The sequence below is a fragment of the Gorilla gorilla genome, chromosome 5, assembly GCF_029281585.2.
Source record: "Gorilla gorilla gorilla isolate KB3781 chromosome 5, NHGRI_mGorGor1-v2.1_pri, whole genome shotgun sequence".
NCBI lineage: Eukaryota > Metazoa > Chordata > Mammalia > Primates > Hominidae > Gorilla > Gorilla gorilla.
This window is the reverse complement of record NC_073229.2, coordinates 181,988,595-182,014,978: the sequence shown is the minus strand read 5'-3', so window position 1 is coordinate 182,014,978 and position 26,384 is coordinate 181,988,595. Positions and strand designations below refer to the sequence as shown.

The following is a 26,384-nucleotide window of genomic DNA, read 5'->3' as shown; positions in this document are numbered from 1 at the left end:
CTGGGTGCTGAGTTCATCTGGGGCAGACAATGTCACCGCCAAACCATGGTCCCCAACCTCCCTCATTCCATCCTCTCTTCCATTCCCGGTAGCAGCTACTTAGAACTGTCTCCACACTCCTCAAACATGACTCTCCACCTTTCTCCTCCTTTTCAGCAAGTGATCTTGTCTCCTACTCAGTAGAGAAAATAGAAAGCATGGGAGGACAAGTCTTCCCCATCTCTCCCCACCTTGCCCTTTTATAATTGTGCTGGTGGCAAATTTATGAAAACAGAAGGTGGCTACTGTTTGAAGCAATTGTTCTAAGAAGGAGTGCAGAATTTCTCTTGGAGAGGGACTGCTCTTTACTTTCAGAAAATGTCTTGACTTTTCAAGTGTAAAAAGCAATAGGGGGAAAAATGGAGGTAACTGCTGGGGCACTGTAAAGTCAGTCAATGGTAGGACATGAGGGGTGTTGGCCACCGGAGTGGAGATACCAAGGGAAAATGGGCCAAGCCTCCTGGCATACGACTGGCCTGGAGGAGAAAGATCCGGTTTCTTTCTCTGAAAGAAAACTGGATTGGGTCCTGATTTTTTAAAAACTTTCAAGGCTCCCAGCAAGAGCCAGCCTGCTGCTAAAGTTTTCTTTCTTTTTTTTTTTTTTTTTTGAGAGACAGAGTCTCCTCCGTCACCCAGGCTGGAGTGTGGTGGTGCGATCTCGGCTCACTGTAACCTCCACTTCCCGGGTTCAAGCAATTCTCCTGCTTCAGCTTCCCAAGTGGCTGGGACTATAGGCGTGTGCCACCACGCCCAGCTAATTTTGTATTTTAAGTGGAGATTGGGTTTCACTATATGTTGGCCAGGCTGGTCTCAAACTCTTGACCTCAGGTGATCCACCCATCTCGGCCTCCCAAAGTACTGGGATTACAGGTGTGAGCCACTGCACCTGGCCCCTGCTAAAGTCTTTGCATGGCGTTTGTGTTGATCAGCAACACAGCCAGCCCTGGGAAACTGAACTGCCTTCCCCATTGTTTACCCACAGCCACAGGAAAAAGCCACTGAGGACTTCCCTGAGACTGGGATAGCACGAGACAGAGGTGCTGTGCCTCATCACTGCACTGTGACCAGTGGCCTTGGATTCATGGGACTAGGGGGAATTAAAAGACAGGCCTCACACTGCTTTGGACAGACAGTGGGAAGAAGTGTGATCCCTCTCTCCCTCTCCCCAGGCCATCGGGGAGGGAGGAGCACATTTCAGAAGATGAAGTTTGTCCTGGGTCTCAAGGGAGATGAGCAGCGAAGAGAGCAGAGAGCACAGCAGATGTGAAGGCTTCGGAGGTGAGGGGTTGCAGCGCGGACCAACGCAAGAGGAAATGTGATCTGGCACTCCTCCCAGCTTTCCCCAAGTATGCCAGAGGAAGGAGACCCCGGCAGGTGTGCAGACACCCGTCTGTTGCAGACGGGGCCATTCCTAAGGCAGACACGTGGGTCGATGACCGCAGGGCCTTCCTCCCCCTATCTGAGGCAGATCGCCCCATCTGTGCTCTGCCCCTCACCCTCTGCTTCACCTTGGAAGCCCCCCTCCTTATCTTCAACCTCCTCCTCTCTACGGCTTCCTCCTACCAGTGTGGAACCCACTCACGCTCACATCTGTTCCACTTACAAAGATGCTTTCTCTCCTGGGCATCCCCTCCAGCTGCAGCCTCTCACTTCTGGCCCAACTCTCATCTTCCCTCCCACATCCCTCTTCCACCACCCCACCTCCTCCATTCCTCCACCTCCTCCACTCCCCCACCTCCTCCACTCCCCCACCTCCTCCACTCCCCCACCTCCTCCACTCCCCCACCTCCTCCACCTCCTCCACCTCCTCCACTCCCCCACCTCCTCCACCTCCTCCACCTCCTCCACTCCCCCACCTCCTCCACTCCCCCACCTCCTCCACTCCCCCACCTCCTCCACTCCCCCACCTCCTCCACCTCCTCCACCTCCTCCACTCCCCCACCTCCTCCACCTCCTCCACCTCCTCCACTCCCCCACCTCCTCCACTCCCCCACCTCCTCCACTCCCCCACCTCCTCCAATCCCCCACCTCCTCCACCTCCTCCACCTCCTCCACTCCCCCACCTCCTCCACTCCTCCACCTCCTCCACTCCCCCACCTCCTCCACTCCCCCACCTCCTCCACCTCCTCCACTCCCCCACCTCCTCCACTCCCCCACCTCCTCCACTCCCCCACCTCCTCCACTCCCCCACCTCCTCCACCTCCTCCACTCCCCCACCTCCTCCACTCCCCCACCTCCTCCACTCCCCCACCTCCTCCACTCCCCCACCTCCTCCACCGCCTCCACCTCCTCCACTCCTCCACCTCCTCCACCTCCTCCACCTCCTCCACTCCCCCACCTCCTCCACTCCTCCACCTCCTCCACTCCCCCACCTCCTCCACTCCCCCACCTCCTCCACCTCCTCCACTCCCCCACCTCCTCCACTCCCCCACCTCCTCCACTCCCCCACCTCCTCCACTCCCCCACCTCCTCCACCTCCTCCACTCCCCCACCTCCTCCACTCCCCCACCTCCTCCACTCCCCCACCTCCTCCACTCCCCCACCTCCTCCACCGCCTCCACCTCCTCCACTCCTCCACCTCCTCCACCTCCTCCACCTCCTCCACTCCCCCACCTCCTCCACCTCCTCCAGTCCCCCACCTCCTCCACTCCCCCACCTCCTCCACCTCCTCCACTCCCCCACCTCCTCCACTCCCCCACCTCCTCCACCTCCTCCACTCCCCCACCTCCTCCACTCCCCCACCTCCTCCACCTCCTCCACCTCCTCCACCTCCTCCACTCCTCCACCTCCTCCACCTCCTCCAGTCCCCCACCTCCTCCACTCCCCCACCTCCTCCACCTCCTCCACTCCCCCACCTCCTCCACCTCCTCCACTCCCCCACCTCCTCCACTCCCCCACCTCCTCCACCTCCTCCACCTCCTCCACTCCCCCACCTCCCCCACCTCCTCCACTCCTCCACCTCCTCCACCTCCTCCACCTCCTCCACCTCCTCCACTCCCCCACCTCCTCCACTCCCCCACCTCCCCCACCTCCTCCACCTCCTCCACCTCCTCCACTCCCCCACCTCCTCCGCCTCCTCCACCTCCTCCACTCCCCCACTTCCTCCACCTCCTCCACCTCCTCCACTCCCCCACTCCCCCACCTCCTCCACCTCCTCCACTCCCCCACTTCCTCCACCTCCTCCACCTCCTCCACTCCCCCACCTCCCCCACCTCCTCCACTCCTCCACCTCCTCCACCTCCTCCACCTCCTCCACCTCCTCCACCTCCTCCACTCCCCCACCTCCTCCACCTCCTCCACTCCCCCACCTCCTCCACTCCCCCACCTCCTCCACTCCCCCACCTCCTCCACTCCCCCACTCCCCCACCTCCTCCACTCCCCCACCTCCTCCACCTCCTCCACTCCCCCACCTCCTCCACCTCCTCCACCTCCTCCACTCCCCCACCTCCTCCACCTCCTCCACCTCCTCCACTCCCCCACCTCCTCCACTCCTCCACCTCCTCCACTCCCCTGGAAAGTCTCTTTCCCAATCCCTTCCTCACTGCCAAGCCCAGTGCAGCTTGGCTGGCCTTTCCATTGGGTCCTCTCCCTCTGGGCTGCGTCTGCCTCTTTCTCTCTGACACTATCCCTTCGCGGTCCCCTGGGCAGGCTCCTCTGCCCTTGTGCACCTTCATCTCAAGTTGGCTCTCGTCTGTTCAGTCCAGACGCTTTCTTCAGGGGATCTCAGGGTCTGTGCAGACTGCCAGTTCTCCAAACTCCAGAGAGGGTGTCCAGGAATATCAAACTGCTCACTCGCAGCTTCTCCAATTAATCGTGCCATAGCACCTCACCTTTAACACGTGCACAGGCGACCTCATCGCCTCCGCTGGAGCCTGCTCTCTGCTCCTGCTCAAAAACAACACTTTGGCTCCCCAGACTCTGACATCCTTCACCTCTTAATGTCCTCCCTCCTCCAATCCAACTCAGCACCTTATCCTGCCATCAAGTGCATGTACTGGAAATCTAGACGCTGCCCAGACTGTCCCATCCCAGTTGCCTCCTCCTGGATCTCGGGGATTGATCATCTCTTCCCTGGACGGCAGCCAAAGCTCCCTAACTGATATCCTTGCAATGCATTTTGCCCCTTTCAGTTTTGCTTTTCACATGTTAAGTCTTCTGACATGCAAATATCTCCTTATATTGCTGCTGCCCTTTAAACCATTCCATGGCTTCTCATCGCCCTCAGGAAAACTTACGCTGAACCTCTTACTCGTGCACAAGGCCCTACTTGTTCTGGCTCCTGCCGAGGTCGCCTGGCTCACCTGCTACCTACCTCCACCCCCACAGCAGACTTCTTCCACATGCCTCTGGACATGCGACCTCTGCACCTCGGCTGCCTCTGTGCAGTGGGCTGGGACCTGTCCACTGTGTCCACAGTGTAGCTGGGGCCTAGCACCCTGGCTGCAGTCAAGAAGGGACCCAGTCAGTATTTGAGGTGAATGAATATTCTTTCCTGATCAATTTGTGTTGTTTTCTTCTTGACTTTTACTTAATCAAAAAAAAAATACTATTAAGGGAAGCATGACATGAGAAAGGATTGTAGGTGTTTTCTCTTAGGAGAGTAAACATGAAACAATGGAGGCTGAATGTGTTTAGAGGATAAATATGCTCACCAGTATCTCAGCTGGAATTGCCTTAGTGACGACATCATCACTTTCCCTCGGATGTGGATTTCGAGTTTGTAACACCAAGAACCGTTGGGAGAAGCTCCCGTTGTCTGCCTTCTCGTCTCTCCCCACCATTCTCCCCGGGCGGCCTTATCCGTGTCCAGCTCCAGCTCACTCCTTATTCCCCCACGATCTCCATTTCCAGCCCAGATTATTTCCTAAGCTCCATGCTCTAGTGGCCTCCACGTGTTTCCACCCAAAGATTTCCCATATTGAGGCTCCTTACTTGGGCTCAATGTGCCTTAACCTAGTTTTCTTAACCTCACACTTCTGTATTTTCCTATCTCAGGGAAGGTCCCTGGACTAGTTTCCCGGGCTGCCATAACAAACTACCACAAAGTAGGTGGCTTTAAAACAGCAGAAATGTATTCTCCCCCAGTTCTGAAGGCTGGAAGTCCAAAACCAAGGCGGCGTTGTGGCCATGCTCTCCCCGAAGGCTCTGGGGAAGGATCCGTCCTCACCTCGTCTGTTTCAGGCGCTGCCAGCGGGCTGTGCTGGTCCTTAGCCTGCGGATGCATCACCCCACTCTCTGCCTCCCTTTTCACATGGCCTTCATCCCTGTGTTTGGCCCCCATTTTCTTTTCTTCTAGGGATGCCAATCATTGGACCTAGGGCCCACTTGGGGTCTATTCCAGCAAGACTTCATCTTAATTCGATGATATCTGCAAAGGCCGGCCCTATTTTCAAATAAGGTCACAGGTACTGGGCATTAGGACTTGAACATATCTTTTGGGGGACACAGTCCTACCTGCTGGGAGTCCCACTGCCTCCTTCACCCCAGAAATCCTTGACCCCTCCCTGTCCTCTCCTTCACACTCCACATCTAGGCTGTTTATCCTATTTTTAAAATAGCTCTCATGTTTTCTCTGTCCTCCACTCGTCTTAGTTCCAGCCCTAATCAAGCTAGATGACCATGACAGCACCCCCACTCTTCCTCTTTGCCCTTTTGAGTCCCCCCAACCCATCCTTCAGCCAGCATCCTGGTTCTTAAAATTTGCCTGCCGGGCCAGGTGCAGTGCCTCACGCCGGTAATCCCAGAACTTTGGGAGGCCAAAGCAGGCGGATCATTTGAGGTCAGGAGTTCGAGACCAGCCTGGCCAACATGGTGAAACCTCTCTCTACTAAAAATACAAAAATTAGCTGGGAATGGTGGTGGGCGCCTGTAATCCCAGCTACTCCAGTGGGTGAGGCAGGAGAATGGCTTGAGCCTGGGAGGCGGAGTTTGCAGTGAGCCGAGATGATGCCACTGTACTCCAGCCTGGGTGACAGAGTGAGACTCCGTCTAAAAAAAAAAAAAAATTGCCTACCAGCCACCCAACTCTGGATATGTCCCTGGCAGCTCCTCCTGCGTGCATCTTGGGCGACACTATCTCATTGACTCATTCTCCCCCATCCTTTCCACCTCGATTCCTCTTCTCTTCTGAGAATCAAAACCAGTTCCTACCATCTCTGAACATTTAACTGCCTGTTAGCAGCTACACTATTTTTAAAAATACAAGTTATTGAATAATTACGACATATATATTATAAATGTAAAGTAGATATTACATCCATTTGTGTGTGGGGAAACTGAGGTTCCCGTGGGTGAAGCAACTTGCTGAAGAGGGAGCTGATGTTTGAACCTAAAACTCTTTGGCTTTAAAGCTCTTCCTATTAACTGTATTACTAGGCTTCAGAAGATTTAGCTTTGTAAATATCTGGAAGAGCTTGCCAAGTTTCCTGTTCTTATAATTTTTAGTATTTTATAGACACTGTCTGCTGTAAATGAATATAAAACACCTAAAGAAATTCATGACGATGATCCATACCTCAGTCATAAATGATCCATACCTCAGTCATAAATCCATACCTCAGTCATAAATGACTAAGTTATTCTTAGTCATTTATTTTCTCATTTCATAGTGACCTAATAACTATGTGGTTCAGAGCCTACAGGCCTATCATATTTTGCATAGCAATCCTGGTGAATTTATAGACAGTTGCCTGAATAATGAGCTTATTGTGTTACATCTTAAGTTTTGGTAAAGCCTTCTCTCTTTTTTTCTCCTTGAAATAAATATAAGCATAGGTATATTCACAAATTTTCTTTTAAATCTTTATAACAATAATTTTATTTTCAGTGCAAATTTTGTTTAGCATGAGACTCAGGCATCCTATGAAATTCTTAGCCAAATAAAATAATAAATCTTTTTTTTTTTTTTTTTTGAGAAGGAGTCTCGCTCTGTCGCCCAGGCTGGAGTACGGTGGCAGGATCTCGGCTCACTGCACGCTCTGCCTCCCAGGTTCATGCCATTCTCCTGCCTCAGCCTCCCAAGTAGCTGGGACTAAAGGTGCCCGCCACCATGCCTGGCTAATTTTTTGTATTTTTTGTATTTTTTTTTTGGTAGAGATGGGGTTTCACCATGTTAGCCAGGGTGGTCTTGATCTCCTGACCTCGTGATCTGCCTGCCTCGGCCTCCCAAAGTGCTGGGATTACAAGTGTGAGCCACCGCACCCGGCCAATAAATCATTTTTAAAAAGTATTTTCTGGCAAATAGCTTACCCATTTGGTGTTGGCTTGAACTTGTGGAATTTCTTTAGTTTGACTTATTAGAGTAAATGAAACTTGGGAGGAAAATTCCTGTTTTACTCAGGCAGCCAACTCAAAGCTCATGTTATTGAAATGCCCTCAGTCTCCTGTCTCCATGGCTGGTGAGCAGGAAGTCTTCCATGCGTGCACTGCTCTGATGGACTTTATCCACACACCATCCCTGACACACTCACAGACACCATCGGCCCTGAGCTGGGCGCTGTGAGCCTCCCTCACACTCCTGTCCTGCCTGATGGGATCCACAAAAAATCTGGAGGCCTTGGATGGAGTCCACGTACCATTAGCTGTGTGAAATTGTGCATAGATCTGTGGAAAATGTTCAGCCCTGGGCAGGATCAGCTATATAATTTGCAGACCTGGTGCAAAATGAGACTGCACGGCCTCTTGTTCAAATATTACTAAGCATTTCAAGATGGTGACAACATTTACTCAAGCACTGAGCCCAACCATGCGCTGGCTCAGCTCACCTGCCCGTGAAGCCAGCCACGCCCTGGGGGCTGCTGTTCTGCTTTCAGACCCCTGGTGCTCTCCTTCTTCAACCTGTTATCTGGGCCCTCATTTTCACCTGCATTTGTCATCGATCTCCAAGCACTGCTGGGTGTGTGGCCTAGATCCCTCCTCACAACACACCCAGTGCTTCCCCTTCCACTGCCTCTCCACACGGGCCTCCAGACCTGGCCCTTTCTGTCCCTTCCTTCCTTCCCTGACATCCTCAGCTCCAGCCAGGCCTTCTCCGGCCTTGGTGTGTCTACTGTGGCTTTCTCCCACGCTGCCCTCGGGAGGGATGCTCCTGGCCCCTGAGCCTCCTTACAGGCGACCCCCTCTGCCTGAATCGCCCTTCCTCTCTGTCTTCCCCTGGCTGACGCTTACTCAGCCTTCAGGTCTTGGCTTCAGCACAACATCCCCTGTCCTCCAGGAGCTTTCCCTTCCTCCACAGACCAGGAGAAATCCCCTGGCTGCCCACGCCCCAGCGTGCTCTTCCTACTGGTACAGCTCAGTGTATTTCCTGTCCACGAAGATGGGGGTGCCTGCGCCTGCATCAGAGTAGAACTCTGCAAAAATTTGTTGATTGTTGGTCGGATCGATGCCAGGCTCTCTGGTGAATTCAGTGTCACACACAGAGAGAACTGCTGTCACTTAGCAATGAGGGAAATGCAGTGCCTGCTGTTGCTGCTGCTGTTGCTGCATGGGAGGCCCGAGGAGCATCCCTGGAGCTGGTGGCTCTGCTGAAAGACAGCATGGCTCATCTGAACAAGTACTGCTCACCAAAGTGTCCACTGCTTGTGTTGCTATTAAGTGTGTATTTATTTATTTATTTATTTATTTATGGAACGGAGTCTTGCTCTGTCACCCAGGCTGGAGTGCAGTGGTACAATCTCAGCTCACTGCAACCTCTGCCTCCCGGGTTCAAGTGATTCTCCTGCTCCAGCCTCCCGAGTAGCTGGGATTACAGGCTCCTGCCACCACACCAGGCTAATTTTTGTATTTTTGGTAGAGACGGGGTTTCCCCATGTTGGCCAGGCTGGTCTCAAACTCTTGACCTTAGGTGATCCGCCTGTTTCAGTCTCCCAAAGTGCTGGGATTACAGGCTTGAGCCACCGCGCCCAGCCAATTGTGTTTTTAAAAAGTGACTTCTGAGATGACATGTGCGTTTCAAAATTTTCTTCTCTGTTTTTCTGGTTTGCAACAATATGCGTATGGTACTTTGATAGTCATGAGAAACAACTTGTCCCCAGGAAATTTTACGTTAAAAAAAGTACCAGGCAAGAGCAATTTGCTGTTAGGGTTCATTTTAATTGCAAATGTATTTCCTCTGGCTGGAAAGGGGAAACATCTTTCCTGACCTGCTCTACACCCCACAGAAGAAAGGGTATGAAGAGGAAGTGAAGTATGGTGTCAACGGTGCCAGTTCATCTGCTTTTAAAAACATTTATGTAAAAGTAAAAGACAAAACAGCCATCACGCTAAACCCAGAGTGCTGCTGAGCCCCAGGGTGGTGTTGACTGCTGCTGAGGTCCTGAGCTGGGAGGAGAGTGAGGGCCGGGCCTTCAACTCCAAGGCCATGGCTGTAAGAAACAATCATTTCCAACCCCACTTAATTATCTCTCCCCAGTCACTTTCTTTCCTTCTGTTATATTTGTCTTCTGCCATGTAGGTAAAGGAAGGAAAAACAAAATTTAAGAAAAGTCTATGGAGTAGGTTAGGCGGGGGTTAGCGTGGATGGTGAGACCGAAGGGTCAGAGGAACATCAGACAGGTCAGACTGGGGTGGCCAACTGTCCCAGTTCACCTGGGACTGAGGAAGTACCTGGGCCTGAGACTCTTGTTTTGAAACTGGGATGGTCCTGGACAAACCAGGAAGAGTAGATCCCCCTACTCCCTGATGGCCTGTGAGGCAGCAGACATGGCCCAGCTGTCCCCCCAGGAGCCCCCACTCTGAGGTCACATGCCCTGCACCTCCCCATTGCACCCCCCGAGGGCCTCACAGTATTACCATTTACCAGGGCAGTTCTGGGAATCAATTCTGGCCTGACATTGGGAACCCAAGCCATACTTTCATCTTCAACATGTCACTTTTTAAGCAATTTTCTAGAATGAAATTCCTTTAACTTTTGTTTTAAAATGATTTGTGATTAAAGAGAAAACAGGATCTTTATATGAACTGAGATTGTGGTACATTTGAACAGTCAAAATTGTTCCGTTTAACTTGCATTGAATGCAAATTTCAGTTCCTAAAAAACCCAAATAAAGTAATAAATGTTCAGTGAAGGAGGTTTGATTTATCTCTTTCCCAAAATGATGACCTAGTAGGAAAATTGCTGATTGAGGAAAAACACATGGAAGGTTCGCGGTAATGCAGGGACAGACTTCAAGGCTGCTAGAGGGTCGCCATGAAAATAATTTGTGTCGGGCCCCACTTTCCACATACTACCCTCAGTCTTTCTAATGACCCCATGAGGTAGGTGCTGCCATCATCCCAGCTCTACAGATGACAAAACTCGGAGCAGTGAAGTGGCCTGAGGACAGGCGTCCAGGCCTCACTGTCACCAGCGTTGACAGCATTCCCATCATGGCTTTGCTTCATCTTTTCTTATTCAAAGACAGAGAAAAGAAAGTCTGTTTCTACTTCTGTATGGCCCCTGGGCTAGCTCAACCGCTCAGAGCAGGGGAGTTAAAGTGCCAGCAAGTGAAATACCTCCAGCTGAGTACGAAAGATGAGACAGTCAGAGGCAGCTTCATATTGAAGGCAGATCCTCTGAGTATGTCTTTATTGGGGAACTGACATTTATAGATGACAAAGAGCTTTCACATTCATTAGGACGAGGAGGATAAGCAGCGCTAGTAACAGTTGAAGGAGTAATTAGTAATAGTAACAATAAAAGTACCTTTCATTTAGTACTTGTCACATACTGGGTACATTTACCTATATATATTTCTAATTTTCAAAACAACCCAATGAGGAAACTGAGACCCTGAACGTGGCTTTATCCCAAGGCTAACCCCAATGTCCAAGCATTTTGCACTTTATCATATTCACATTTTCAAAAGAGTTTCTCTCATTTTACAGTTGAGGAAACAAAGATTTATTGGGGGTACAGGTTTCAGTGATTACACATCCTTAGAATCAATGGGCCAGATTTCACACCCAAGTGTCCAGAAGCCCCTCATACAGAACTCAGAGTCAGTGCCTGAGAGAAGCCACAAGGCTTGTCCAATCAGCTGGCATCCCGAGCCCCACAGAAGGATGGGATTCCAAGATAGTAGTTAGGAATCTTTTGGTTCTGTGGGGTACAATCATCCAGAGTTAAGCAAACAAGAAAAATGTAATACCTGAGGAGTGTCCAGTAGAAGCAGGACCGGGCCTCCGCAGAGCTTGTGGAAGGGCAGGACTGAAGTCTGAGAAGCTTTCAGGGCTCTGTCTCTCGTTGCTGTAGGCCAACTTCCACGCGCCTCAGTGCAAGGTGGGGAGCACGGAACGTGGTCTGGGGAGCACCAAGTTACACATTTTGAGTCCAGCAATAGGAAAGATTTCTTTCTTCCATTTTATATTCCAGGGGAAGCGCCAGTGAGTGGCTAAGCCTGGGTAAGGTCGCCATCCTGGTCCACACTATTATAGACAGGAGGCAGGTGACCTGTGACAAGTTCATCCCTTTGAAATGGGGGACCAGAGTTACCAGAGAGCTGGGAATCATTGTGAGTGGACAGAGGACTCAGTAGGTGTCCATTGTTGTGTCCAGGTGTCTGAATTCAAAACAAGTTAAAATGAAGCATCATACTCACACCCAGACAAAGTTAAGCAGGGACTAAGTTAGTGACAAGATAGTTCACCAACTATTTATTAAAATCTTCTGGAAAATATGTGTGTGCTGTAAATATTGTCTTGATGACAATGAGCTGTTTTTAAAAGATTTTTTTTAAAGGATAATTTGGTGGGGAAACATGCTCCCAGACAACAATGCTCATGGACCCAAGACCTTTTAGAAGATTTTTGCTGCAAAGGAGTCTGCACAGATAGGCTTTCCTGACTCATACCCTACTTGTTTCCAAAGCTCCCCTGTGAATAAATATTACAGCAGGAGGGTCAGGATGGAACATTAGCAGATGTGAACATTTTGGCTCTTGAGGGTGACACTGCTTAATCTATGCCAGGTCCTCTCTCTCTGGAAAATTACTAAACTACGCTCAAATGATAAAACAAAACAAACACATTTCAGGCGGGGCGCGGTGGCTCACGCCTGTAATCCCAGCACTTTGGGAGGCCGAGGCAGGTGGATCACGAGGTCAGGAGATCGAGACCATCCTGGCTAACACGGTGAAACCCCGTCTCTACTAAAAATACAAAAAATTAGCCAGGGGTGGTGGCAGGCGCCTGTAGTCCCAGCTACTTGGGAGGCTGAGGCAGGAGAATGGTGTGAACCCGGGAGGCGGAGCTTGCAGTGAGCCGAGATCGCGCCACCGCACTCCAGCCTGAGGGACAGAGCGAGACTCCGTCTCAAAAAACAAACAAACAAATAAAAAAAAAAAAATTTCAAAATGAACACCCGAAGCCCCCACAGTCATAGCTGTGTGCCTCCATGCACCTGTGCAATGTGGTGGGAGTGGGAATATCCATGCCCAAATACTTGCCCATAAATATCTCCCATCTAATTCTTTGTGGAGGAGATCAGATCCGAGTGGAAGGGCTCGGTGTCCCTGAGGGTAACGCCCATTGTCAAAGCAAGAGGAGTCTCTTTCTAACCCTAATAGGCTTGTTAACTCTTGGCGTTCTTCCTGTTCCTTTTTAGATAATCTATTAGGTTGGCACAAAAGTAATTGCAATCTTTGCCATTAAAAGTAATGGTAAAAACCGCAGTTACTTTTGTACCAAAATAATACATCACAGGTTTATACTCAGCCTTTGTTACTATCTTAGGTGAATTATTTCCGTGCAAACCCTCAGAGCACAGGTATCTGTAATTATACTTTGCAAGAGATGTTACGTGCTACCAGCAAATTTTCCAGCTCAGTGTTGCAAGGCAGGAGCTGTACATCTTCTCACATGTGGTTATTCATTCCATATAGTACTGAGAAAGAGCCTTAGTCACATTTGGACTCCCTAAGGAAGTGTCAGGCCACATCACTGCAGCCACATTCCTGCACAGAGCTTGCCTCAACCTCGCTCCTCCAGGCGAGCTCCATGCCGGCCACGTGATGGCCCCACCAGTGTTGAGAAGTGACTCATCGTCAGCTCCAGGGGAAAAACAGACTGTGTAGGAAGGTTCCATATGACAAAAACATCCGGATTTTTTTTCTTTCTGCCTTCTACTGGGCAATTCGGACCTCGTTATCATACATTTGAGGTGGAAATGTGACGTAATTAAACTGATTTACGAAAGTCACATACAGAAACCAGAGGCATTTTTTAAAGCCCCAGTGTGGTTAAAGTTTACTTCCTCTGTACATTTATAGCAAAGGCTTTTGAACATGGTTGAGGGCAGAGAGCCAGCTTCGGGTAGATTGCGAGAAGGTCTATTTGCTGGTTACTGCTGCTTCAATTTATATTTCCCCCGCAGTTTTACCAAGGAAGAGGCCTTAATGGACTGAAATCAGTGTGAAGCTTGTGTGATTCTCTATCTGTGGCCACTTCAATGTGAACGCCAATGACCATGAGCCGGGTAATGACTTGGAAATACACTAGACAGAGCACAGCCATGGGAAATACCACGGAAGACTATTTTAGCTCCAGAATAACATCATTAAAACTAGCTTAATTTAGCATAGCATCTGGATCAGAAATAGTCCTAAACATGCATACACAAAGCAAGTATACATTTGCATGATACATACACAGAGCTTTAAAAAGCAACCTGGATATAGTGTGTCAGTTTTCAGAAAGGGACCAAGATGAGATTAATGAACCTTGACACCTGCTTTGCTCTCTTCCACTGCCGTAGAAATCCTCTCTGCTGAGAGTCTGGCATACTTCATAGACAACAGTATTTGGAGAAGCAGCAAGGCTGGATGGTTTGTGTAACACACTGGAAACGTCATGAGGCTGATTCTAGATTTGCCAGTCATCAACTGGGGGCACTTGGCCACGTTTTCTAACTCACAAAGGTTTTCCAGGATAACATTTCACACTACCTCCCCTTGGTGTTTTGAGGAATGGTCAGTAGGACAGACAGGCAAGCACATGAGAAACATAAGCTGCTAGTTGGCACAGGTGGGTTGGGCTGCTGGAATCAGGCAGGTGTATGGAGCCGGGTGACTCATGGAGGAGGAGGGGTTCCACCTGGAAGGGACGCTCCCTGGTCTCTCTCCACATAGCTAGTGTGAGTCACCACATTCCTGGCTCCCTGCCTGACTTGCTTCTGGGTCAACCACGGAACCCCAGGGCCACCTGGAGTTGGGCCTGCTCCAGCTGTTCCCTTCAGAGCCTTGCCCTGCTTGCTTTGCGTTTGTTAGAAGAGGGAGCAGGTACTTCCCTGCAGGGACCTGTGTCTGCCTTCAGCTGTCTAAATTCCATGGAGAAGGCCTAGAGATCCATGGGGAAAACTCCTTTCATTCTGGGATGGTCTGGCCTGGAAGCCCGGAGCAGCTTCCTCAACCCCGCCGCCCTCCCCTTTTCCCTGCCTTGTACCCAAGGAGCCCCAGCCCCTACTCCACATCACAGAGGGCAGAGGTGGAGCCCACCTGGGACGGTGGCCACGTATACCCTCATCACCAGGCCTACATCAGCACCCTCTGGGCGTGACTTCCCTCACTTTCTAGGTAATGAAGAAAAAGTTTGTGTTTTATATTGAGATGTGTAATCTGTGTAGCTTGGAAGAGGAGACTATGCAACCCCCAAATATGCATAAGGATTGTTGAGCTGAAGGCCATTAAAAAGCAGATGCAGGAGAGCTCTCTGCCCTCCCTCTATTTGCCTAAAGCGGGGCACAAAGACAAAAGGTGTCCTGTCCCCCTTCCACCAGGGAGAACAAAGGTTAACCAACGGAAGACAATTTCAAACCCTGTCAGCCTGGAGATGGTACTGGAGGAACCCACAAGGGCAAGCCTCACCGAGCAGCCTTCCTCTGCCAGTTATTTGCTTCTCCCCAAGTTGCTGCCCCCTAGAGACTCGAAATCCTTTTCTGCTTTTATTTTTAAAATATTTTAAAAAACACTTCCCCCCATCCCCACTGCATCCTCCCTAGCCACAGCAGGCTCCGGGACACTCTTCAGAGTCCTTTTCCTTTTCCTTTTCCTTGTCACTTCTCTAAATATTAGCTGTTCTTTGTTGAAGATACTAAGCTGGAATTCAAAGGCATCTCTCCCTGGTATCTTCCATATGCATATTAAATACACATGATACTAAACTTCTGTTTGTTCCATGTGCATATTAAATATACATGATACTAAACTTCTGTTTGTTTTTCTCCTGTTAACCTGTCTTTTGTTACAGGGGTACATTCCAACCAAGAATTTATGAGAGCCGAAGAAAAAATTATCTTTCCTCCCCTACAGCAATGAACCAGAAACAGGCCACAGGGCCATCTGCTTTGGAAGCTTTGGTGAGATTCATAGGCTTTCTACCACCTTCCTTCATAGAAGGAACTGCACGCTTGAAAACTGCAACGAACCCAATGAAAAGAGAAGAGGCTTCTGGCTACAATCAGATCTGCCAGTTGGCAGGTGATGGTGGGGGCACTGCCCCCAGAGTGGCTTCTAAACCTGCTCTGCCCCTCCCGGCCCCACAGGGCACCCTGAGCTTGTGAGAGGTACAGCCCCACCTGTGACCTCTCCCATCTTCTGGCCGTGCTCCCTGCGGTGTGCCCCACTCCAGAGAGCTCCAGCCCGGCTCCCTTCCTGCTGCGACGTTTACCCAGTTTCTCAAGTTCCAATTTTCATTCTGATGCCCTCGAACTTTTCTCAGCACACCATATCTGCCGTGAAAATGGAAATTCCAGACCTAAATCTATATTGAACCTCCCCAGATGTGCCGGCCCTGGGCTCTCCTTCCCTCTTCTTGAATCCTGAGGAACTGAAGCTGTCTTAAGAGCTCACGTGTGCATCATCCCTTCCTGCACCTGCTTCCACTGGCCCTTGGCGGTAGCCTGGGAACAGCTGGTCAGGTACTATTAGCCCCATTCTACCAATGGAGAAACCGAGGCTCAGAACAGCTCAGTGGGATGCGGCTTCTAAGGTCACACGGTTCACGCGCACCAGAACTTGCTTCTAGGCCGCCTTTCCATATCCTGTGCTTTTTCAAAAGCCCCCTTTTAATGCTTACAACCCCTTTTTGCTGTGCAGGGTACAATGCTAGACTAGCAGGAGAGCGGTGACTCATAATCAACTTCTGACTTATTTGACCGCACACACAAAACAAGGCTCTCTACCCATTTTTCCAAAACACAAATTGCGTCTTTAAGAATGCTCTTGAACTCCAAGTGCAACTGACAGACAGCACATCATAGACCGCTTGATACATGTTGTTGTCTGAATGGAAAAACAAGACATGCCTCCAATTCCCCCAAAATAAGTGATTCTATGAAACTAACGCCACAAAAAAGGAACTAAAGAAGAATGTGTCAGCTGTTCTAATACAATCAACTGATTACCTAGAACATAGGCAAAAATGCATGTCTGGGGTGTAACCAGTGGTGTGCGGATGCGTCTGCCATTGTTTACAATCGCCACACATGGCGATAATAGAAAGCAGACCACTGCAGTGTTTTTCTTCCTATTTTTAAATTCTCTGCAGACAATGCACCCTGACTCCCACAGCTCTCTCCTTCTCCTTGGTACACCACCAAGTGTAACTAGTGATTCATACGAGGGTGATTCATGTTATCCATCAGATTTTTTCAAAATTATTTTTATTAGTCTTCTTGTTGTTGTTGTAAAATAAATCTCTTTTCCCCCGGCTGTGTTGCCAGACACTGCCTTCCCCAGCCTGCCCTCTCGCTCCCTACCTGCTTGCCTCAGCCAGGCCTGAGGCAATGGGAAGGACCTGCAAAGGTGTTGAAGACCCTTCTCCATGAGGGAGTAGGAAGGGAGTCAGTCCGTGCAACTCCCTGTCCCCCACCCAGGCCAGTGTAGGTGATCAGGCCACTAGCTGGCGTCTGCCCTGATCCTAGATTTCTTTTGGGCCTCAAATCCAGCCCTGAATGTCAGGCCAGGCAACCGGAAACTACTTCCTCCCAGTCCCCATATCCTCTGTACCCTCACTGTCTGGTCCTGCACCTGCACCTGCACAGAGAGCTATCTGAAGCTGTGACACTGGCATCTCCTGAGGCTAAGAACTGTCCTTGTCTAAAGGCTTGGCTGTCACCCCAGCTCTGCTATACCAGCCTCACCAGACTGATTGAGATAGAGGCCACTCTGGCTCAGACTTGAGCTCCCTACTTTGCGATTTGAACCTTTGGACACTCTCTGGGGGAGAAATATGGATGGTGACACCCTGTGGCCTGGTTTTAATGGTGTGCTAGTAAATGTGCACAACAGGCTCTCTGGAAGAAGAGTCCTGAAATGTACATTTGCCAATTTCTGTGGTGTAAATACTGCCGCCATGGCCAATTTCCAGCTGTCAGTAAGAAGTCACTGAACGCGGAGGTGGAAAGAGATGTGCAGCAGAACAGGGTTATATAATGCTTCCTCCACTCAGACATGCAGATGTAAATAACCTTGATGGCCCGGGCATGGTGGCTAATGCCTGTAATCCCAGCATTTTGGGAGGCCAAGGCGGGCAGATCACAAGGTCAGGAGATCGAGACCATCCTGGCCAACATGGTGAAACCCCATCTCTACTAAAAAAAAGATAAAAAAAATTAGCCAGTGTGGTGGTGCACGCCTGTAGTCCCAGCTACTTGGGAGGCTGAGGCAGGGGAATTGCTTGAACCTAGGAGGCGGAAGTTGCAGTGAGCCAAGTTTACACCACTGTACTCCAGCCGGGAAACACAGCAAGACTCCATCTAAAAAAAAAACAAAAAACAAACAAACAAACAAAAAAAAACAAACTTTGATGGCATAGGTAATAGTAAAGTGTAAATCACTAGGAAGTGATGAGCTTTAAGTGTTTATTACTTTTGTTTTTAGTATAATCTATTCAATTTGTAAGTTTATATCATTAAATTTTTATTTATTTTTCTTATTTATTTTGAGACAGGGTCTCCCTCTGTTGCCCAGGCTAGAGTGCAGTGGCATGATCATGGCTTGCTTCAGCCTCAACCACCTGGACTCAAAGCTCACACCTCAGCCTCTTGAGTAGCTGGGACTACAGGCGCCCGCCACCACGCCCAGCTAATTTTTGTATTTTTACTAGAGACAGGGTTTCACCATACTGGCCATGCTGACCTCAAACTCCTGACCTCAAGTGATCCACCAGCCTCAGCCTCCCAAAGTGTTGGGATTACAGGCATAAACCACTGCGCCTGACCCATTTAATTTTTAATAATGGCTGTGTTTAACAACCAGCTTGCAAATTTCCTGAAAATTTAACCATGAGTGCTCCTGGGCCCATCAGGGCCAGCTCTAGCATGTCACAGCCTGGTTTGGCTCTCAGGCCCCATCTTTGCATGGCTTCAGCTAGATGTCATGGTCCCCTGCCCGCAGCCTGCATGACTCAGAATTCCTACCACCCAGGGCCGTGTGACTTCTGACGTCCAGGTTGCCAAATTCAATAGGTAAATTTCACTCCTTATTCTACTTGGCCTCCCAGAGACTCCTGTCTTTTGAAACGCTCAACACCATCATTGTTCCTTGCCATGATTTTAAACCTTCTCTGAGGGCACAGGTTCCTCTGCTGGCCCTTCAGCTGTTGGTGTTTTTCAGGACCTGAGGTCTTCTTCCACTGTCCTCACTGGGAACGTGAATGCCGCTGCTTCCCAGATCCCTGCCTTCAGTTCAGGTCTCCCTGTTGAACTCAGGTCTCATCTGTGTAACTTCCTGCTGCACAGCTTCCTGTGACCATCTCTCAGGCGTCTCCTACTCAACAGGTTCCATCATCCCTACCTGTCTTGCTCACGCAGGCATCCATGCTAGCGTTCACCCCATAAATACTTCTCAGACACCCATTACCTGCTAGTCACTACATGTGCTGACCATACAGCTGTGACTCAGCCACAGTCCCACCCTCATGGGGCTTATCCAGGGGACATGGTGTCACCATGTGCCCAGTGACCCCAGCCAGAGCCTTCAGTCATCCTTACCCCTGACCTCTCCCACTTACCATTGTTTAGTTCGTAGATTTGATCTGTTCTTCTTCCTGCCCAACTCCGGAAGCCTCCCCTTCCTCTGCCCCCATCAAGACTGTCTTTTCCCCAGGCCCCTGTCATTTCACTCTGGGATCATCGGGAAGCTCCTCACTGCTCTCCTATCCCCAGACGTGCCGCTCTCGAATCCATTCTCCATGCTGCTAGAGTAATGATATTTCTGAAATCACATTTATGATATTGCCATTTCCCTGTATAATATTCTCCCATACACCCTCATAGCATTCCATGTAACATCTAGGCTCCTTGGCATGGTAGAAAAGGCCTTTTAGGTGACCTGGCCTCATCTGCTTCTTTTTTCTTTCTTTTCTTTTTCCTTCCTTCCTTCCTTCCTTCCTCTCTCTCTCTTTTTCTTTCTTTCTTTCCTTCCTTCTTTCTTTCTCTCTTTCTCTTTCCTTCTTTCCTTCCTTCCTTCCTTCTTTTCTTTTCTTTTTTGATAGGGTCTTGCTCTGAAGACCTTGGAGGCTGGAGTGCAGCAGTGAGATCACACCTCACTGTAACTTTGAACTCCTGGGCTCAAGTGATCCTCCTGCCTCAGCCTCCTGAGTAACTGGGACTACAGGCATGCACCACCACGGCCGGCTAATTTTTAATTTCTTTTTGTGGAGACGAGGTCCTGCTATGTTGCCCAAGCTGCTCGAACTCCTGGCCTCCCCATCTGCTTCTTAGTCTTCTTGTTACCATTCCTCCTGAGACCTACGCTCCAGCTGTGGGGACGTTTCTCAGGCCTACCCCCTATGCTGGTGCCAACCCCTTTGCCCAGAATCCCTCCACCCGACGCCAGCCCTAGCCCCTATTCCCTTCTTTGATTGCCTGCCCCTTCTAGTCATCCTTCAAAGCTTGGTTCAGCTGCAAGCTTCCCAGTATGGCTGTGCAAGGGGCATTGCAAAGAGGTGGAGGGTGCCCTGTGCACATCTGTGGTCACTGTAGATTATGACAATTTTCTGGTACATAGTGATAAAATGAATGGTGTCACTGAGGTCATCAGCACGGCGACTTCTGTCACTTCCTCCTGGAAATGTTCACTGGCCCTCCCAGTTTGCGTTGGGTGACTCTTCTCTGTCATGGCCATGTCATACCGAACTGTGACTGTGTATTAGTATCCACGCTCTTTTGGAGGATGAGCTCTTGGAGGAGAGGACCGTGTTCTTCCCTTCTGTACACCTGGCACAAGAACTGATGGGCAGTCCGTGAAGGTTTGTTGAGTGAATGAGCGTGTCCCTGGTAACAGAGTGCCGTGGATAAGGCCCCAGGATCCTGAGTTAGAATCCTGGTGCTGCCTCTCCCATGCAGGGTGACTTAGACACGGCACTCCACAAGTAGCCGCCTCATACAAAGAGTATGGGGCTCAAGTGAGAAAGTGGCTGCCAAGCACTGAGGGAATGCATGGTGATTCTTACGACTGAATATTTTCCAGTGCTGAAGCTGCTTCTGTGTTGTGCTTCCTAGTCCACTTTTCTGGACTCCCTCCCTCGGTTTGTTTATTATTATTTTAATCCTCCTGAGTTTTACTAGAGAGGCAGCACCATCTTGGTAAATATCTTAACTGCCAGCTCCTGGTGGGGGGAGGGGGTGGAAGTTGAAGTGGAATTCAGTGCAGTGATGTGTGAGATAATGGAACACACACACATTACAGCTAAAGTCCAAGGGAAAGGCTGTCAGAATTAGCTGGATTCTCCGGGCGTCCTCTCTGCACCGGGGCTTGCGATCTGGCCCTCGGCCGCAGGTTGGCACAGCCTGCTTTGTTGCTGAGATGCCCGGCTTCCTCTCGCTCCTGCCCTCTGCTGGCCGGAATCAGATCCTTTCCCGCGTATTTGACTCTCTTGCCTCTGGGGATCCGCCTGGGGATCCGCCTGCGTCTTGGGGGCCTGGTTTTCTTTGCTTATTCACTTGCTTGCTGGAGTGTCTATTCCCTGCTTGCTGCATTAGAAGCTATGGGGTACACAAGTGATGCTGGTCCTCAAAGTCCACCTTCAAGGAGCAAGAAATTTGGATAATCTTGGAGAAGCAGAAGCCAGGACCTCAATCCAGAACTCTGTGCCTGGAGCGATGAAGGAGTTATTGTCCCCAGACATGGCACACCAGATTGCAAATTTATAAAGACAGGGAATCATACTTATGTAGAGCTTTGCAATTTACAGAGTACCAAGACATACATTTTCCAATTTAACTCTTTTTTTTTTTTTTTTTTAGACAGTCTCACTCTGTTGCCCAGCTAGAGTGCAGAGTGCAGAGGAGCAATCTCGGCTCACTGCAACCTCCACCTCCTGGGTTCAAGCAATCCTCCTGCCTCAGCCCCCCAAGTACCTGGGTCTACAGGCACTTGCCACCACACCCAGCCAATTTTTGTATTTTTTGTAGAGACAGGGTTTCACCATGTTGCCCAGGCTGGTCTTGAACTCCTGACCTCAAGTGATCTGCTTACCTCAGCCTCCCAAAGTGTAGGGATTACAGGCATGAGCCACCATGCCTAGCTAATTTAACCCTTTCAAGCAAACCACTGAGGATGGTATTAATGAAATAAAATAGAAATTGTGTTGGGAGACTGACATTTACTGTCATCAGATGTGATTACTGGCAAACATCTTGTTAGTCAGCTGATGTTATGTCTCACCTCAAAGGACACACTTGAAAAGGAGTCTGGTTTCAAAGGAACACTGTGTGGTCTGACCCACACTGTCTTTCTGTAGCACCTGAACTTTCTGTCCCTGCCTCTCCAGCAATGTCTGAGAAGATCAAAGTCTGAGGAGACAGATGTGACTCCTGGAGAGGCATCCAATGGGTAGTTCTCCACTTCTGCCTTGCAACCGTGATCCCAGAAATTCTGAAAGGGCACTTTTAGGATTAAAAGCATTTAGCTTCGTTTCTTCCTTTGTAGGAATGGAAAATCAAAATCACTCTGAAGTCGTGGTTTCTTTTAAGATGCAAAACAACTCCTTTCAAGCCATTGCTTTTAAATCTCTCACATTCAAGCTTAAATCAGTGAGTGACATTGTCACCGTATAATCCGAGTGAGTTAAATCGAATAGTGGGAAAGTGGCCTTTTCTTTCTTTAATCTTTGAGAAAATAAGGCAAATTCTAAAATTATGCCCAACAGTCTATCAGTAGTCTTTGTTGTTCCACATGTTCAAAGAGAAATGTCTATAAACTCTCAGCTGGTGTTTTTCTAACCCGGACGCATTCTCTTCCCTACCAGGAAGGGAGGAGTGACTAACATATGATGCTGAGAGAGGCCACTAGGAAAGAGATGGCTGAGAGGGAGAATTTCTCCCCGTGTCAGAGGCATGCGAACCAGAGCAACTCCATCTTGAATACAGAGCTGGGCAAAATGAGGTGGAGACCTACTGGGCTGCATTCCCAGACTGTTAAGGCATTCTAAGTCACAAGATGAGATAAGAGGTCAGCACAAGATGCAGGTCATAAACACCTTGCTGATAAAGCAGGTTGCAGTAAAGAAGCCGGCCCTATCTCACCAAGACCAAGATGGCCACGAGAGTGACCTCTGGTCATCCTCACTGCTACACTCCCACCTGCACCATGACAGTTTACAAGTGCCATGGCAATGTCAGGAAGTTACCCTGCATGGTCTAATAAGGGGAGACATGAGATTCACCCCTTGTTTAGCATATCATCAAGAAATAACCATAAAAATGGGCAACCAGCAGCCTTCGGGGCTGCTCTGTCTATGGAGTAGCCATTCTTTATTCCTTTACTTTCTTAATACACTTGCTTTCACTTTATTCTATGGACTCACCCTGAATTCTTTCTTGCACAAGATCCAAGAACCCTCTCTTGGGATCTGGATCAGGACCCCTTTCCTGTAACACCTGCACTGCTATTCCGACCATAGTCTTGGATGCTTTGAGGTTGTGATAGCTGCACAGGTGAGAGGGAGAGCCCTCACTCAGAAATTTTGCTTCCGAAACTCAGAGGCACAGAGCAGACTTAGGACGTGCTGATGTCCACGCTCACAACATGCATGTTGCTCAGTTCATACAATGTGTGACGCACGTCAGACAGACCCACTTTCAACAAAGCACTTTTATGTCTCAAAACAGGAAGCATCCAAAAAATGCAGAGACTGTTAGTCAAGGACCCAACAGCCACCCAACTGCTTCCTTCCAGTAGAATCCTCCTCTTGTCCAGGTTTCTATCCTATCTGTGCTTCCCATTTTCTGTCCTAGAAGTGAATTGCCTTTGCAAAATTATGACTGAGACAGTGAGAGAGATCTAACTTAACCGACTGCATCTTGCTTCTCACCTCCAAGCTGTCTGTGTTCGTTCCTGGGCGTAAGCTGAACTAACTTTGAGAGAAACTTAGTTTATAGTTTAAACAAAGACACTAATAGCTCTTTGCGAAAGCAGACCTCCTTCTTGCTTGGGGACTAGATTGCCTTTGTAGGACTAACATTAGCCACAAGATTAGAAATTATGATTTAGGAGTCGTGCAGCTGGAGGCTACAAGATTCTGACCCTCCCTAAACTGCTCCTAGAAATCAGTGCTTGAGATACTTTGCAGACCCTGCACTTGATGGATCAGCTGGCACCACCCCGATCAATAAACTGGCTCACCTGATCTTGTGGCCCCCACCTAGGAACTGATTCAGCACAAGACAGCTTTGACTCCCCATGATTTCATCTCTGACCAACCAGTACTCCTGGCTTACTGGCTTTCCCCCACCCACCAAATTATCTTTAAAAACTCTGCTCCCCAGTGATCAGGGAGACTGATTTGAGTAATAATAAAACTCCAGTCTCCCACACAGCCGGCTCTGCGTATATTACTCTTTCTCTATTGCAATTCCCGTGTCTTGACGAATTGGCTCTGTCTAGGCAGCGGGGCAAGGTGAACCCCTTGGGCGGTTACAGAAGCAGAATCTTGATGACCCCAGGCAATTATGGTGGTCCCAGTGACTGGCTTAGGAGGGAATATGTGACCTGTTCTAGCCAATTAGACATTGGGGGAAATCTGGAGGCTTCTGGAAAGATTTTTTTCTCTTCCTTTGAAAATAGAGGGAAAAAAAAGACACAGATCCTTGTTCTTCTCTGGACTTAACCATGGCTGTTTTTAATCTCGGGATTTGGCAACCACCTTGTGATGATGAAAGGAAACAGCCCGAGGCAAAATAAGTCTATTGAGTCTGGTAGACTGAAGAAATGTAAACAACTTGGATCCTTGAAGAAATGGAAGCACCTTTTTGAGTTACTGAATTAGCCCTGAAACTGCTCTATCTGTGAACTTCTTTTTATATGAGACTAAATCCCCTTGGTTAGACCATAATGAGTTAAATCTGAAAGCATGCTAAACAAGAATCCATAATTATCTATAATCTCTATTCACAGCTGCTGTACTCCCTCTTTTTTTTTTTTTTTTTGCCACTAAAAAGAAAACTATGGCAAGAACACTTAACATAAGATCTATCCTGTGTGGAGAAAAGAAAGAGAGATCAGACTGTTACTTTGTCTATCTAGAAAGAAGTAGACATAAGAGACTCCATTTTGTTCTGTACTAAGAAAAATTCTTCTGCCTTGAGATGCTGTTAATCTGTAACCCTACCCTCAACCCTGTGCTCGCAGAAACATGGGCTGTGTCGACTCAAGGTTTAATGGATTTAGGGCTATGCAGGATGTGCTTTGTTAAACAAATACTTCAAGGCAGCATGCTTGTTAAAAGTCATCACCACTCCCTAATCTCAAGTACCCAGGGACACAAAACACTGCAGAAGGCCGCAGGGACCTCTGCCTAGGAAAGCCAGGTATTGTCCAAGGTTTCTCCCCATGTGATAGTCTGAAATATGGCCTCATGGGAAGGGAAAGACGTGACCGTCCCCCAGCCCGACACCCGTAAAGGGTCTGTGCTGAGGAGGATTAGTAGAAGAGGAAGGCCTCTTTGCAGTTGAGATAAGAGGAAGGCATCTGGCTCCTGTTCGTCCCTGGGCAATGGAATGTCTCGGTGTAAAACCCGATTGTATATTCCATCTACTGAGATAGGAGAAAAACATCTTAGGGCTGGAGGTGAGACATGCTGGCAGCAATACTGCTCTTTAATGCACCGAGATGTTTTTGTATGTGCACATCAAAGCCCAGCACCTTTTTCTTAACCTTGTTTATGACACAGAGACATTTGTCCACACGTTTTCCTGCTGACCCTCTCCTCACTATTACCCTATTGTCCTGCCACATCCCCCTGTCTGAGATGGTAGAGATAATGATCAATAAATACTGAGGGAACTCAGAGACTGGTGCCGGCGCAGATCCTCCATATGCTGAGTGCCAGTCCCCTCGGCCAACTTTTCTTTCTCTATACTTTGTCTCTGTGTCTCTTTCTTTTCTCAGTCTCTCGTCCCACCCGACGAGAAACAACCACAGGTGTGGAGGGGCAGGCCACCCCTTCAATCCTGTTAATTTTTTTTTTTTTTTGAGACAAAGTCTCACTCTGTCACCCAGACTAGAGTGCAGTAGTGCAATCTCGGCTCACTGCAACCTCCGCCTCCTGGGTTCCAGCGATTCTCCTGCCTTAACCTCCAGAGCAGCTGGGATTACAGGCATGTGACACCATGCCCAGCTAATTTTTGTATTTTTAGTAGAGACGAGGTTTCACCGTGTTGGCCAGGCTGGTCTCGAACTCCTGACCTCAAGTGATCCACCTGCCTTGGCCTCCCAAAGTGCTGGGATCCCGGCTCCGTTAATTTTTTAAGTGCACAATACAGTGTTAACTACAGGCACTGTGTTGTACAGGAGACCTCTAGAACTTATTCATCTAGTATAACTGAAACTATATTAATTGAATATTAATTTCCCACTTCCCCTCCCTGCAGACTTTGGCAACCACCATTCTGCTCTTTGTTCCTATGAATTTGAATATTTTAGATACCTCCTTTAAGTAGAATCATGCAGCATTTGTCTTTCTGTGTCTGGCTTATTTCACTTGGCATCATGTTCCCAAGGCTCATCCATGTTGTCTCACATTGCAGGATTTCCTTCTTTTCTAAGGCAGAATAGTATTCCATTTATGTACACACCACATTTTCTTTACCCATTGTTGTACATTTAGGTTGTTTCCACATCTTGGCTATTGTGAATGGTGCTGCAATGAACATGGGAATGACAATATTTGAGATTCGGATTTTAATTTTTTTGGATAAAGACTAAATTCCTAGATTATATAGTAGTTCTAGTTTTAATTTTTTGAGAACCTCCTGATATGGTTTGGCTCTGTGTCCCCACCCAAATCTCATCTTGAACTATACTCCTGTAATTCCCACGTGTTGTGGGAGGGACCCAGTGGGAGATAATTTGAAACATGGGGGTGGTTTT

General features: G+C 48.9%; 1 protein-coding gene across 1 annotated transcript in view; it reads right to left on the bottom strand.

Moving 5' to 3' along the window:
* The window catches only part of SNX9 (sorting nexin 9), a 228,538-nt gene that overhangs the window by 167,939 nt on the left and 34,215 nt on the right, over positions 1–26,384 (bottom strand). The window contains exon 2 of the mRNA XM_063707984.1: positions 11,166–11,317. The gene's annotated coding sequence lies outside the window, so the exon portion shown is untranslated. The remainder of the gene's footprint in view (positions 1–11,165; positions 11,318–26,384) is intronic.